We start from the raw sequence: 17093 nt of genomic DNA on the forward strand, positions 1-17093 counted from the left end.
GTTATTACATTTCTCGGCGTTCAAATACGGCCAATATAAAACTATGAACTTCACCGATAACATTGCTCTATAGCGATAAAAAATCTACCACGTCGATCAGTTAGTTTGATCGGTAGTTACACCTTAATTACAACTAAAATGACAATACACTTGATCATTTGCAACTCAATATCTCAAGAAAACGATTTAGCGAGAAGTTTCACTACACCACCAGGGGCCGTAAAGCATTCCAGTAGTGAGAGTCCTAAGCAGGCTGGAAAGCGACTATGCTAAAATGCATGTCCTGTTTGTACCATGACAAACCTGCCTAGCTCTCGAGATATAACGGAGGGAAGGCTCGAATAAAATAACGTTCACCGACAGGAGCGCACATGAGCAGACGCACAAATAAACTCCCTTCTAAAATTCAATTGAAAATGGTATTACTATCAGCATTATATTGGCTTGAATCAAAGTACGGCGGTAGATCGGTGGAATGTACTGCCATCATGGCACCGGTAGGGACACTGCGCATTGCCTTCTGAACATGTTGAAATGCGTATATTAGACACCACTCATTAAAATTAAATTATGGGGTTTTACGTGCCAAAACCAGTTCTGATTATGAGGCACGCCGTAGTGGGGAACTCCGGAAATTTTGACCACCTGGGGTTCTTTAACGTGCACCTAAATCTAAGTACACGGGTGTTTTCGCATTTCGCCCCCATCGAAATGCGGCCGCCGTGGCCGGGATTCGATCCCGCGACCTCGTGCTCAGCAGCCTAACACCATAGCCACTGAGCAACCACGGCGGGTTAGACATCACTCATTTAATTCCAGATGAACCATATGCGATTGCACGGAACAATACCTTAAAAGCATGCTGGAAAGTTTGATTACCTGCATAAAATTCACCCTTAAGCAATAGGATGTTATAACAATTATGCCTCATGCCTCATTGCGTTATTATGCGGTACACTGAATCAATGGCAGAATAATTCCTTTCATGAGTAAGGCATCATTCCTAATTGTACTCTATAATTAAATGAGCAAACAAACTGTAGTGCCCAAAATTACCTCACTTAAACAGCGATCTAAGCCGTTGAGGCTTTCTCGTGGTTGGAGAATACCTGGGAGAACGCAATGTGCTGCAATATCATCTACGGGATTCTAGGTTTAGTTCGGTCCGCGACCGTTGCTGCTCAATTTTCAGCCATAGTACTTTCCTACATTAGTTTGTATATTAAAGTATGTGTTCTTCAACAACTGGGGCGACTAGCTAGACAAATCTGGGTCCCGCTGACTTTTCATTTTCTTTTCTCTGCTTGACTTTTTACAGTACGAAGAAAAAGTAAACCTTTCCGCATACAACATCATAGATACAAATTGCAATCTTAATAATCCCGGCAGATACTTGAGCAGCATTCACCCGTTATTCTCTGTGAAATTTTAAACTTAGTGTAGTTTTTCTCTGCAGCGCTTATGTTTGCAGACAGCTACAGACGCAACATATAAAAGCTCTGGCGTCGAAGTGATGATTTCTCTAAAACTAGTCAATTATGTTCCTTGCAATTCATACGTCTCCATGAAAATGCACTGTTTACTACACACTAATCTTTAACCGCTCATTGTTTTATTCTACCTAATCTCTTAGAAACCACAGTGCCTCTTGACTTCGCTGCTAACAACCAATCCTGGCACAAGCAATAACGGACTTGTGTGCCTCGTCGCTGGACTTCTACAAGCTGTTCCTGGCCTGAACTTCCTTGGACTTTTCCTGCGGTTGACATTCGGCTGTAAGTGATAGTTTTATGGTTAAGGTTATTTTCATGTATGAAACACGCAGGCAAACCAAGTTGGCATACAATTCGTACAACACCCGCAGGTGTGCGTGGGATACCGCTGAAGCTGTTCGAATGAAGAAAAACTTTGAAGGCGATTCAAATCGATGGGAGAGAAATTTAAAGTCTATGGGAGAGAAATTCTTCCTGAGCGAGTTGTGGATGAGATAGGCGGCGGAGTCACTGAACATCGCACTCTATCACGTCACTCCTCGTGTGAGGGGAGTAGGAGAAACGTCGGAACCCTAATTGGTTTTCACTGGAGCTCCTCGGCCACCGTTCTGACAATACGCGGGGGCATGCTTGCGCGATGTGAAGGACGCAGTGCTACCCTGCAGAAACCCTGCACCGGCATGTACTACCATGGCTACTACGTATGAGGAAACGGTCGAACAAACCGGTGGGGGCTGCATAGGCTGCGTTATAATTCGTTCGAGCCAGCAAAGCAGTCCAATCTGAGGTCTTAGAAAACGGATTCTTTTATTGCAATAGCAATTGTATGGACACTTCAAGCGGATTTCAGCCGTCGCCGTCGCTGTCGCCGCGAGGTTTCATATAAAATTCAAGGGCGATAAAATTGTCGCCACGCGCCGTATGTTGTATGTGCGAGTGAAACTGCGCGAGGGACGCACGCTTTCACTCGCACTTTCACTCGCAAATAAACGTGAAACTTTTCGCGGGCTGCTACTTAATTTTGAATAGACATCACGTGCTGTGATATACATAGTCATACATTGGAAAACGCTGTTCTTAATTTCAGGTCCATACACAAATGATCCGGAACACCGCAGCAGCGATGCGCTTGCAAAGAGAAGAATGCTGGAGATATAACAGCAATAATTTTTTCGTTGTCGGCAGTGGCATCGTGGGAAAATATCTTATAATAATGCGCAATTCGTATTCAATGAATTTATGTCTGCAAAATGCATCTATGCCAAAGACACGTGTCTTGGCTTGTTCCTAATTTTTTTACTTGTTTGTAATTTTTTTCATTCGGAGAATTATCGTGCTCGCATATGTAAGAATATTTTGGTTGCTTGATGATACATGCCGAATATATCTGTATTAGTAATACTCATAGTGCGAAATCTTCAACTTTGCGCGACTCATGGAAGGATCGTTACAAGCCCAACGTGAGTGGAGCCGGAGAGACAAAACATATGGCCGTACTATTTCTGTAACAACCTGACAATCATAGTTAAACGAGAGCTGAAGATATGCCAGTTCTGCTTAGTGCGAAACTTTCTACGTTCAACGAGGTGACTGATATGACATGAAGAGGACTTTAAAAATCAGTAACACAAAGTGAAATAATTTCAGAATTACAAATTTACCAAGGCAAATAATAAAATGTTAAAAGTGCTGACTACGTACGCCGCAGGGCCTGAGTGACCCGTATTGCGGCTCCATTTTTGTTCCAAAGCCCTAGAAAATAATTTGGCTAGCGGCCCGTGTGTGCGAAATAATGACTTCCCAATATTCGTGCGGCAGTATAGCGGTGGCTGCAGTACAACCTGTGTTGAACGTCCTCAGGTAGCATGCAATCAGGGCACAGAGACAAACTAAGTTTCTCAATGTTGGATGCCTTCAGCTTGCTTTCTTAGACATGAGGGCACTCTATAGACGCAATTCTGGTATATGAAGAGCTGCGTACTGTGGAATAAGAGAGTTGTGGGCATAGCCTAATATGCGACAAAAAAGGACAATAGTCCTCGCGAATAAACCGGACCGGTGTAGTGGCTTACAGTGTGGGCTTCTTTGACAATGGAGTCTGACATGACGTTGTCTGCAAAGCCCCAGTGTTTAAGCAACTTCGGCTTCAAGGTACCATTAAAGAGAGCTGGAATGCCAATTCGACATCGTCAACTGGATACAACTGCTATCGCCAACCTATTTGTGCATTAATAATTTCGGGAATACCATGAAATAACGTTTTACCAATGAAACTTTTACAGTGCTCGATAACGCCTCTTGATAGCACAGTTTCCGGTGGTTATCTGCATGCGAGAAAAAACTGTCTGATTTTACTTTAGGCGTCTTACCATTCCCTACCGTCCGTCGAACGCTGGTTGAATACAGACAGATTTCAAGAATGCATACAACTAAAGCTCCTCATGGTGTTCTGAATTTGAAATACTGTAGGCCTGAATACCTTGCTGTTAAATTTACTTGAATGATTTCTCATAAGAAAACATCGGAAAGATAACTTTAATTTTGTAGCCGCTACAAAGCGCAGTGCTGTTTTGGGTCGTTTTCAATAACCATTTGCCGAAGTGCAAGTGATCCATTGTTCCCTTTGTCTCTGAACTGCGTGATTCTGCGTGATTTATTGCGATATAGTCACAGATGAGCGCAAGTGTATTGCTAGTTTGAAATTCAAAGCACGCGCATGTCCACTTGTTTAGCAGTCGATAAATTCAATCGTAACTGTGTACTTTGACAACTTTGCTACTGAATATTTGATCTTGCGGAAAGATGAAGGAGGCTTGTGCGCTACAGATTTGCTGTACATTTATGGTGGGTGTTGTCGCATGAGTTCCCCTGCACTACTTCTTGAATTTGTTCACAAACGTCTCTTTCGCAAGAAAGAGAGGATAAAGTGGAGTCTGCGGGTGACTACAAAGAGTGCGGCATACGGGCACGCTTCAATTAGAATTTCTCAAAAGACACGTCGTATATAGGTCGGCGTGTTCTGCTACGCTGAGTGGGAACATTACAACGAATATGTGGATGCTCTAATTTAACCCCGATTGATTCTTCGTCGCGATAGGCTGGAGACCGATGGCAGATAGTAATTCGGAAGCAGTCATTTGGTGTGTCCAGAATAATATAATATATTTTCATATAATATATTTAATATAATATATTTATTTATTACATCCATTTACATCCTAGTTACAGATCCAGCCCGCATAAGCAACATTGCTTGTTTGCAGGCTGGGCAGTCGGCAGGTAGTACTAATACGTGTATACTAAACGGATTACAAAGCACAAAAAATAATTTTGAAAAAGATAGGGGGAAAACACTGGGTACTATAATATTGAAAACATACACCATTTATGCCTACAAGGTAGAAGAATAAATAAAGGGAAACAGTGACATCAGAGGTTAATACAGTACGCTCAAACAGGTTCTGACAGGTACAAAAAAAGTACATTGTATGATGCCTTCTTCTGCATGTGAACCGTGAGTGTAGCGTGCTTACAAATCCTGCAGGAAATTTTAACAGTTTTGGGCTTTATGTATCGCCCATGACCTTAAGAATGCTTTTATTTCTTTAAATGACCCTGTGGTATCATTATCATTCAGATTGTTAAAATTAGCCGGCACGTAGAAAGCACGGGTCCTCTTGCCATAGTTTGTGTACACACGAGTAACAATATTGTGACGGAATTTTTCTAAGTGACGTAAGCAGCGAGATTTCACGTTCAAGTTTTTGAATATAGGAGAAAAACAATTCTTACACATGATGTCAAACAGAACTTGTTGTTCGACAAACAACATGTCTGACTGGCACATGCTCAACGAGACATCGTCCCCCTGACTAACTGTGCCATAAGAGAGGCTATAGGCAATTTTTTTTAGGATACGGTTAATTATCTTTAGCCTACTAGAAGAAGCAAAGCCGTAGATTGTTATTCCGTACCTTATGATTGATTCGCCTAGAGATTTGTAAACCATTTTACGGACATTTGCATCACACAAAGATTTTAGGGCGTACAAATGAGCGCACACAACTCGTTGACGCCTTGCGAGCTCTTCTATGTGTACTCTCCATTACAGCGTGTCGTCGAAGTGTAGACCAAGGTATTTAGCGTTTTTTACCATAGTTACCGGAGCACATGGGCATGCGTCGCAATTACTGGCATGAAGATAAACAGGGAAAACATCAGGAACTACTTTATACGGGCTGTGAAAACCTATCATATTAGTCTTCGATTTATTAATGAACATTTTGTTGTCAATGAACCAATCTAGTAGTTTAGACACGTCAGACTGTAGTACTCGAGCGGCTTCATTCACAAATTTGTTAGATATAACTAAAGCAGTGTCATCAGCATATAAATAATTTTTTTTATTTTAGTGGTAAGCAAGCAAGATCATTCACATAAATATTGAACAGGAGCGGTCCCAAAACGAACCCTTGCGGCACACCTGATTTGACACACAACAAAGAACTATACGATTCCGCGACACGGACACATTGCTGCCTTCCTGTTAAATAATTTTTAAAAAAATGAGCAATACGGGCCTCTGAAGCCACAGCTGCTTAGTTTAGAGAGTAGCAGTTCATGCTCCAATGTGTCGAATGCTCTTTGTAAGTCAACGAAAAGGGTCAGTACAACATTGTTCTTATCGATTTCGTGACAGATGTGATCATTAAAATCTTCTAACAGGCCTATCGTTCTCTGTCCTGAGCGAAAGTCACACTGCGCTGGGTTAATAAGGCTAAACTTATCACAGAATGAAACCATATTAGCATGGACTATTTTTTCCAATATGCATGCCAAAGACGAAAGGATTGATATTGGTCTGTAATTCTCGTAGAGTTTTCTAGATCCTTTTTTATGAAGAGGTCGCACAATGATAACTTTCATGTTTTCATGTATCTGACTTGTTGTTAATGTTTCATTTAATATGTAAAGCAGTGTTGATATAAGAACCTCAAAATTCGCAGCAATATCTCTTATCCTAATTTTATCGAAACCTGGTGATTTTGTTAAACGCATGGAACGTATTATATCCAATAATTCGGCTTCATCAACTGTGGGCAGAAAAGCAGAATGGACGTTAGAGAAGGCAATGTTGTTTCGGAGATTTACTGGTGTGCTCCCGTTCGTGATGTTGCTCACTGAATCAATGAAGTGGTTGTTAAAATCATTCGCTATCTGAGCAGCGGCTGAATGGGGAAAGGCGTCTGCAAGGGTATCATCTACACTCTTTTTTTGAAGGTCTCCCTATTATGGAGTTAACCAAGTTCCACGTTTTACCGGTATTACGACTGCAAGCTGAAAACTTGCCTGTGCGGTAGCGCTTCCTAGCTGGCCTTATTTTAGCGTTCACTTTGTTTCTCATTTGCCTAAATTCTTATTTTGCAAGAGCGTCCCCGGGTTTATCTTGACATTTTTTATTGCGATAGCAATTATATGGACACTCCAAAGCAGATTTCTGCCGTCGGCGTCGCCGTTGCCGTGAGGTTCCGTATGACGTCAGTGGAGATGAAATCGTCGCCGCGCGCCGAACGCTGTATGTGCGAGTGAAAGAGCGCGAGGGACGCGCGCTTTCACGGGGAGTGAACGCACGGCGAAGAAAAAACGCGCGTTCTGCGCCGTGCTCCCTTAAGGGCTGCAGAAGTAGGCGTCTCTTTCCTCCTTTACAATCACCATATATGTAACAAACACGCCTTCTTCCGACGCGCGATAAGTCGTGGCGGGGAGGGGGGGGGGAGGGGGAGGAAAGGGAGGCGACGTTTAGCTGCGGCATCAAGTGCCTATTTATATGAGAGGCTCCGGCAACAGTAACCAACGCCGTACGCATTTTGTGCGAACGCGGGCAAAACGCCGACGGCGTCGACAACAGTTCTGAGTGTTGCCGGTGCTGCTGCATGTCCAAGCCTAGGGTATACACCTGATAAAGCTGCTATCATTACTCCGTATAGCTCTCTACAAATTTGCTATCGCAATTGATGCTTCGCCTTTCAGGTGAAACTGCGACAACATTTTTAAGAAGTTTGCTTTTAGCACAGCAAAGTTCCATTATTTCGTTATTGATCCAAGGGCTATTTCTGTTTCTCCTCTTAAGCTTTATTTTCTTTTGGAGCAGCTGTAGATCTCATTAAAGGCTTCTACAAACAGTTCGTAAGCTTTCAGGTGGCTGTGCTGTGTTAGAGAACCCCAGTTAAAAGCTCTCACACGTTTATCGACTTCCTTAGAGTTTAAGACACATATCTCTTCGGTCTGCCTTTATCTTATTGCCACTAACGCCGTTCTCAATACTGATCTGTACTAACTTTTTTTCAGCGGTATGCACACGCTTTATCTTCAAGACCAAATGCAACGAAATTTTGGACCGCGGAACAAGCCTAGTTTAACTAATCGTCATGACCATCGAGATAAGCCCCGATCACACGTACGCTTGCTATTAATAGCGCTTTAAAATGCGCAATCTCAAATTCACTGTTATTAGTCGGTCAAGCTGGCGCAACACGAAGCCGGTCCGCACCACGTAACATGGCCAGATTGAGCGCGGGCTGGTATTCCTAACCAACAGTGCACAGTTGTGAGTAGTTGCGACTGCTGTGCGTGGTCTCCGAGATCACTGTGGCGTACCCGCGCAATCTCTGAGGCCACGTTGTGGCGTAGCGTGCAGTCTGCTGCCGCCAGGGGGTGCCGCGACGAGACTTATTTCCAAGGGCCTTATATCGGTGTCTAAATGGTATAACAACAACGTGCTCTGATTTGTTTCTGGTTGTCGAGACGTGGCGACGCTAGCCAGCCGCAGCTAGGCGGAGCGCCTGGCTACCGCCGCTCCCATGGTGCACTGAAAAATCTGAGGTGGCGTCCTGAGATTAACGTGATAGCATCTGCTTCATTGACACGGCAGCTGCTTGAGTGCTGTTTAAAGGCTGCTAACAAGAAAATTGTAAAGTTACCAGCTCTGCAGCTTTTCCAAGAATAGATCAGCGCTGTAATAGTACTAATTTATAGCAAACTTAGCGAAAGTCAAACTTCGCTGCAGTTGACCGATGAATGGCACATAATGCAGCATATTTACGTCCCCGAAACGTCAATAATCTTTGGTGCCCTAAAGAAAGGAAAACTGGAATTCTTAGCGGTATCCTTTATGTTCGTTTCTGCGGCAGCATACGCAAGATTTCAGAGCATTTCAACTAATGTTTAAGCGTAAGACATGGCCTCCATACACACAAACTTTAACTTGCGTGTTAACTCCTCCCTTATATTGTTATGAGCCATCTATCCTGCGGATGAAGAGGACGAAGTTGCAGAATAGGCGGCAAGAAAGAGAAGAGTGAGAGAACATATTTATAGAGCAAAGCCTGGCTTTGCAGAAGTGGGGAAGTGGTTCCCTCTTCATGGGAAACCATGCGCCGGCATGGCTACGACCGCCCTCAATCAACGCGATTTGGTCCGAGAGGCGGAGAATAGCAGCGTCTACCACTGCATCTGGGGGGGCAAGGGGGGGCGGGGGAGGGGAGGGGTGTGCTGTAGAGAAAGCAAGTCTGGATTTTTCTTACACTTTTTGAAATTATGCCGGTTTGTTCCTACCGTTCCGCAATATTGACATTGTCCGGCACATTGCGTTGGGAACAGGAGGTGTAGCCTCGTTGGATGTGGGATCATGTTGGATTGCAACAATTTTAGTGTTATCTCTTGCGTGTTCGTGAGCTGTCGGTGTGGTGGCGGGAGTTTTCCACGATTGAGTCTGAAGTGTTCAGTGATTTCTTGGCATGTTGTCTGCGGTGTCAGCTCTTCTGTGTCCTCTGTGGCCTAGTCGATGAGTTCTTGGGCCCTGTAATGGACGAGTTTGTTTTCATCCACGGAGGCAGGAGCGGGTGTCCTCACTATTTCAACAATTCTGTCTGGCAGCTTGGCTGTTAGTATTCACGAGCTTTGTTTCGGCCCACCGTCTTTGTTGTTCTGGCGCCACTCGCTGTCGTTGCGTAAATGTATATTAGCACTTGACATCTCCCGTAACATCTTTGGTGAATCTGGGGGTTATCGACTCTAGTGTCTCTCGGTGCTTGGTTACGCGGCCTCGTGGCCTCACTGACCCCTGTCAATGCCGGAAAGAGCCGTCCCTCCCACCTGCTGGCCAGCTTTAGCTTCTCCACGTTCTATGGGAGCCGTTTCATTGCGTCGGCCTCGACTAGCTTGGGCCGTTTCCTTGTCTACCTCAGGAAACATAAGGGTCGACGTTGCTACAAGCTCTCCTATACGGTTTTCAACCACCTATGTGACCGACGTTACAACCTTCTCAGTCCATAATGCCATCCTCCTGCATGGGACACCTCAGCAACTCCTAAGCGACCTTGGCAGACAGCTTGTTTAGAGGGGGATGGATGATATTCTATACGGTATTGCTTGACGCAACAAAACTTCCCACTGCGTACCATCCCTAGACTAATGATTGTATGGAGCGACTGACCTAACCATTAGCGCCATGCTGCCAATGTATGAACCTGCCGACCACCAGGATTGGGACATTGCATTGACTTTTGTGACATTCACGTATACTATGTTAAGACATGATAGCGCTGATTATCCGCATTTATTCCTATTATACGGCCTCCTACATTGCCAATGGACACGTTGGTGCTTCCTTCCGCGTGCCCACCTAGCGAGTACGCTCAATAGGCCATTGCCACATTGCCATGCCTACCATGCACGTCAAGTTGCCCACGCTGGATTTTGCGAGTCGCAGATCCACCAGAAATCTCGCTTTACGATAGCCATCACAGATCTACTCACTTAAGCTCTAGGCCCTTTGTCATCTGGACTCCAGCGCGCCGTGTCCGATTTTCTGAAAAGCTGCTCTTCTCAGCCTATATCGAGTGCACCGTCAAGTGACGTACGTAAGATGCGAACTAACACAACTGTCATCGTCCCATTTGGCTGAAGCTTGCACCGACATCGTGAACGTCGACTACCCGAAGCCCTATCGTATCCCGGGCACTGTTAACCCTGTGCGCCATGAACGTTTTCCGTGTCATGTATACACTGCACGGATTTCGATGCTTTCGGCGCCGGAGGTAATGTTATGAGCCAGGTATCCTGCTGGCGAAGAGGAAGAAGTTTCAGTATTGCCAACGAGAAAGAGGACAAGCTGTGTCCCAGGCCACAATCTTTGTTGGGGCGTCACTCGCTGTCATAGCATAATTATTGTACATAAACACCTTTACCCCAAAGCTGTATATGCCTAGGCGAAACACTCCCGGTCGAACCACAGAAACCTTCCGGCGGAAATAAACCAATCGAAAACTCGCGTCTCGTTCACTTGGCATATACCAAAATTGGCATGGAAAGGTACGAATGTATGACTAACAGGACTGATAGGTCATGACATCTATAACATTTCATGCTCGTCAGCTACATCGCCATTAACGATAATAAAATCACGTGTGGTGCATAGCCGCATTGGATTGCGGGTATGAGCCAGGGACAAGAAAGAAGGAAGGGAGGTAGAAAGGAAGGAAGGAAGCAAGGAAGGAGGGAAAGAAAAAAGGAAGGAAGGAAGGAAATCACGTGTGGCTCATACCTGCATTGGATATGTGGGTATGAGCCGCCGAGGCAGGAGCAGGAAAGATATCGTCGGTGTTGCACCAACGCCTCGGCAGAAGACCTAGCCCGCGATGCGGGGCGCAAGCGGCAATGTCAGGCCGATCCAGTGTCTCGTGCGGCCGAGCTAGACAAAGACGTAATCAATAATCGAGAAAGGCTTTAATGAACCGCCGCGATTAACCCAGTGATAAACACCGTGGCCGCACATTTCAGCTTCGCTGGTTGACCATCTGTACGGGGTGCATGGGCGGTGTAATTTTTGACATCTCCCCACAAAATGCTGGTGTCCACCGAGAGCTACCGGTTACTCATAAACTGAATTCGCTCTGAAAAGAAACCAACATGCAACATTGACAAGAATGTTTAGCTTCGATATTCTGCTGGCCTCAGCTCGGAGTGATATTACGTAGCTTGAAAACATTTCTGTTCGACAAAGTTAACATCTCAGATAACTTTCCTCGAGTATTGGTGCAGCGAGTTACATTGATTTCTTTCTAAGTTGTTTCAGTCTCATTAAGTCATTGTCAGAGTTCTCTTGTTTTTTGAGTACTACTATGCCTTGCAGCACCAATTTGATGAACTGCACAAATGCAGAGCACAAATTTTCTCTATAGTGTAGCACTTTGTGTAATACCTTCGTGTCACCTTGTATTGTCGCTGGCAGTTAAGCAGCCCTTGCTAAATTTAAGCACCTTCCCCGGCAGTGCCTTTAATAAACGAAGCTTTGTTTGCCTCTTCGAACGAAACTTTCTTCGCTTCGTCGCCCTCTGGTGAGAGTTAAGCTGAGGTTGAGAAGATCTGTTGGCGACTTGACAACGACGGTTGTCATGGGCGTAACCGAACGAACGGGCGGGCCAAGGTAACCGTCTCGATACCCACCGCGCTTTCCTAGTAGACATAGCGGTGCGTTGCTCAGCACGCGGTCGCATGATTGATTATCTGGGGCAGCAGCGGCATTTCGATGTGGGCGAAATGCAAACAGCATCGTGTTCTTGGAGTCATCTCATCAGCACAACTCATTCCTCGATGACTGTCGATAATAATGCGATTAGCATTCGAGCAATGTAGCGACACGCTGTATTTGTAAATTCACGTTTATTTAACATCTGCAGTGGTCATTCTGAGACTTCCGTTGCATCGGTAACCTCCCACTTTACCATGACACTTGCTTGCCAAGGTCTCTCATGAGCATGGCGGCAGGAGTATACGGTTGTATGGCGACGATAGAAGAACGTGTATGGCAGGACACATGCGGGTGTCTTTCCCAGTTATACCACCGTCACGCGCTGGCTTCTGATGACAATGGAAAGCAAATGACATTGAAATCTGCGTGCCTAATTGGCTCCTTTGTGAGAACTCGGGGAAAGGAGCCAATGTTACTCATGGATTTCACTGTTCTTTTATTTCAAAGGGTATTGAAAGTGAGCGAGTGACTGCGGTGGAAAGGCGAGCGCTCTTTCGGAAGAAGGAGCAGGCTTTGTCGTCGGCGACGGACAAGGCCTTGGATCACTGGTCAAAGTCACTGGTCTCCTAGCTTATAGTTTAGAAACTTACTAGAGTGAGGGGGTCCCTCATTAAAGCCAAATAGGCTAAAATGACGGGCAACAGCAGCCGATCCAGGACCTCTGTAATAACGAACTTATCCGTCTTGTTCATGGCGCCGCGGACAAGCTTCTGAGTCGTGATGGTGAAGTCCTCGGTTCGAATTTAATTGTGCAATATATTTTTTAGGGTTGTTACATTATTTTTTTCTCTCGTTTCACTTCTCTTGTACTCGTTTTTTTTTCCTCTTTGTCCTATGCATCACCGCCACAGCCTGATACGGAAGGCTCCTGCCAGGGGGAGCGAAGTGACCCATTGCGTAGCCCGGGGGGCCGGGTCGTTAGGTATGTGACGTTTCAGAGGCCACAGGATGCGTTGTTATCTTGTTACTGTGCGCCCCAGAGACACCGGCCCCCCAATCCAATCACTGGCAAAACTCTGTAGCACATAACATGCGATGGAATGAAAAGGGGTCACCCCCATTTATCAGTGACGGGGAACGTCAAAATAGTGTATAGTGTACATATTCGAGACGCTTGCTGCTTGGTGCGCATGATCCTGTGCATCTCTACTTCGTTAGCATGCATGTGCCGCCCCGTGTAGAAGACGACGCTGCTTCACTACTGAAAATTTGCGTTTCAACATGCTGTATTACTGTAGTGTTTTGACCTTAAAGCACGTACTTACCCCATCGCATCTCGTCGCCTTCATCATTTCCAAGTAGGTCCCGGAGCCACTCTTGCAAATATGAACAAACATTTTCTTAAACGTGCATCATTCCTAGGCACGTCATTTTATAGACAAATGAACATTAGTATTGTTGTTCCTCTTTCTCAGTGCCTTTTTAATGTACACAACTTTTACCTACACATGGCTCTCTGATTTAGGCATTAGCAAGTTTTCAACTTCTGCGATGCACTTTTGTTCGTCAAAATTTGATCTCTTCATATCCTGAAAGTGCAAAACAGATATAAGGTAAAGTAATTTGACTGATGTAAATATAGTTACTTTCTTCAAGGAGTGCATGCAGCTGGAATAGTTACCTCGAGTGGCGATTCGTCTTGGAGGTGTGTACGTTTCTGCCATATTCTGACGAGCAAATCACTGCACAACTCCGGTTTCTCGTTTTCACTCCACATTTCTCCTAGAATAATCAAGCATTCCTACGAGAATTATTTCGCGCAATGTTTCTATCATACAGTACAAGCTAATAGTATCGTTACCGTGAGGATCGCAATCTTTGAAAGCTTCCATTTATTAAAACACCTTATTAACACCCTTATCAACAAAAACAGGTCAAACAAAATCGTCTCGGTTAGCATACACGTTTATGTCTAACTGGAAAATACATAAATCAGTATAAGGGCAAGCACTTTTCAGGTGCATTCTCTTGGATTTTAGTTGTATTTCGATGGGCAATAGGATGAACATCATTGGTAGGCACCTATCAGCCTATTTGATCTTTCAAGCTTATCCTTTCTCATAACAACACAAAAAGAAAGGAAACCTCAAAACGAAAAACCCGAAATGGTGACTTGACAGCATTCGATACCAGGCAACAAATGCGCGAAATGGCGGCACAATGTCAGTGTACCAGCATACGCATTACTCCTAAAAATCTGTCAGCCCTTCCACTGGGGTGGAGATAGAAGACCAGCGAAGCTGCAATATGGTGGGAATCATGAATTTCCGATTATGACTATTAAGATGTGATGGTGTAATTGGCTATTTGAACTATCAAAGAATGACAAATATATATGATCCGGTGGTTTCAATTATTTACTGACCACATGGACCATGGCCTTATGGTCGCTACGGTACACCGCCATAGGGCGTACGGCCAAGGTTGGCACGTTCTTCATAAACACGCCACCAACGCCGCGCGCGTTTGGTGCGAACGCAGGCAAAACGCCGCCGCCGTCGACAACAGTTCTGCGCGTTGTTTGGATGACCGCACACCACTGCTGTCAAAACGCTGGCGTGAGCAAGCGCGCCAGCAGCAGCGGGCGAAGGTTCATGCGGTCTATCGCTTCAACGGAAACTGAGCTGCGAGAGAACAGCGCAAGCAAAGGTAGAGCCGTGTTGAAGATCACTTTCAAGATACGGTGCGCGCGACCACCTGGCGCCACGCAAAGTGCAGGTTGCTCGCAGAGGAGAAGCCGCAACCCCTCCCTCCCGCGCGGCCTTCCAGCTGTCCTCCTTCCACGTGAGAGATTGAGTTGTCAGTTCCCCGTCGCTCGTTGCGTTGTTCCTCCGAACGAAGGGCACGCGGCCGGCCCATCGCGAGTCGTAAGGGCAACTCATAAGAGCGCTAGCGCGATGTCTACGTGACGGAACGGCTAAACGCCGTTGTCGACACTTTTAGGGGAGAGGCGAGCGGGAGGCCAGAGTCTGCAGCACAAGCGACAGAGGCCGGCAGGGCGGCGCGCATGCGCCACAGTGGGAGAGCTGGCACACACACGCACAGTCTAGGGTGCCTCGATGCCTTTCTCGCCCACCGCTCCCCTTCCACTGGGAAGTCGCGTTTGCTCTCCGTCGTGCGTTCGCTCCCCGTTAAAGCACGCGTGCCTCGCCCTCGTGCGCTTTCACTCGCACATGCAGCATACGGCGAATGAGTTTTTTTCTACATCCGGACACGACCATCGAAGACTGAGCCCTTAACAGCTTCGCTGTAATATATGAAGGGTCATCGGTGTACACGTCACACAAATGAAGTCACATGTGTGCCTGTTATGGCATGCGTAACAGGCACACATGTGACTTCATTTGTGTGTCACACACGTGTCACACACATGTCACACAAAATGAAGTCACACATGTGACTTCATTGTTTCAGCAAGCACTAATGAGAGGCCGGCATGGTTACTTTAGATATAGCACATAATTGGTTAAATGTCATTCTTACTTTAGCTTCACTTTCATATCACTCAGTTGAAAACCTGAAATATGCGCACAGTTGCTAAAAATATCGAAACCGCTAAATAATTTGTAAACCATATCGGGGGGCATTTCTTTCTCCTCGATATGCAACCGATGGAAAGGAATGTCAGCGTAACGTTTACAAATTTTTTGATACAGTACAATGTAATAAGGAGAGCCTGGTGGGTCATTTCCTGTGATTGCTGATCTTCAGTACTAATCTCGTGAGCAACAACGTAACTCTTTCTTCACTCGATCGAAAAGTGAACCGATGAGAACGAAACAGTTTTTTTTTTGTCGTAAGAAAATGAGCCCTATTGACTGAATGAGAGCAAACAAAAACGAGCTTTACCTGTCAAGGCGCTTACCAACACGCCAATGGCAACTGTTGCAAAAACACAAAAGAAGCTGCTCCAGTAGTATGACATCCGAAACAGGTAAAACGACTCTTCGGATCTGAAATGAACAATTGCGGGAAATCTGAAAATAATTTTGCCTTCCACAGGAAGGAAAGCACCACACGATAAGTATATTTTCCTTAGCGAAAAATCGCTTTTTGTTCGCCGTGTGGCAGGGCCTTCCTAAACTCACAAATTCCAAACACCATTCTACTTCAGGAAAATTTAGAATGAGTGAGTGATTTCTTTGGATGTAATTAGAAATCTTAGCTGCTGTTGTGTGGTCGGCTTCCCCACAAACAATAAATTGTTCAGTTATCAAATAATGATAAATTAAAGAGATATGAAATAAAATTACCATTCTATTGACGGTTATATCAGGCTATCAAGAGTACATCCGTAAAAGAAGTCGTGAGATGTCCATTAAGTAAAAATGAGTACTATAGCAAATAATTAATTATTATTTACATTAGCTTGCTCTCACAATTGAATAGATAGACAGGTAGATATACAGATAGGCGGGCTTTTTATACTATTCGCATTAAAAAGCCATTTAGGAGTTTCATTGGCTCAGTACGTCCTGGTTTTCAGGCAGGCGTCGAAGCAATTATGGTAAATGCATCTGCGTGCAATAGGTCATGTGATGGAGATCGTCCTATGCATTGCACACAGGGCAGATATTGCGACCAAATAACTCGTTATGCAGTGCTCAACAACATGGACGCACCGATGCAAACATTACACAGCCCTGTGAAGTGTTTCCGCGAGCGCAGCGTGAGCGATTTATCACCAACTAGCCTTGAAGACGTCTGCACTTCAGAGAAGCAAGTGCAGGAGTACTGGGTAGTTGTACTTAATTGCTTTCTACACGACGTCAAATCGAAGCTAGCGCTGTCACCTGAAACGGACGCCGTGGTGGACGATGTACTCGTAGTTCCCATTGTTCGGCTTACTTTATTTTTCGCTTCCGAAAGCTATTTTTAAAGCCAGTTACAGCACAAAGGTAGCCTTCTAAATTTGAGTCACCGGACATGAACACACGCAACCCGTTAGGATCACAGTAATTCGCAAAGGCACCACTGCCGCTGCCAGTTACCGCTGGGAAACAATGCAT

The 17093-nt window shown here is 45.1% G+C and overlaps 1 long non-coding RNA gene across 1 annotated transcript; it reads right to left on the reverse strand.

Moving 5' to 3' along the window:
• Nucleotides 1–13490: 13490 nt before the first annotated feature.
• LOC125945420 (uncharacterized) lies at nucleotides 13491–16030 on the reverse strand. The gene is made up of 3 exons (XR_007466886.1): nucleotides 15934–16030; nucleotides 13706–13806; nucleotides 13491–13613 (listed from the first exon to the last, which is right to left on the reverse strand). It is a non-coding gene; the product is annotated as an uncharacterized LOC125945420 (long non-coding RNA).
• Nucleotides 16031–17093: the final 1063 nt, after the last annotated feature.

Source organism: Dermacentor silvarum, chromosome 5, assembly GCF_013339745.2.
Source record: "Dermacentor silvarum isolate Dsil-2018 chromosome 5, BIME_Dsil_1.4, whole genome shotgun sequence".
Lineage (NCBI taxonomy): Eukaryota > Metazoa > Arthropoda > Arachnida > Ixodida > Ixodidae > Dermacentor > Dermacentor silvarum.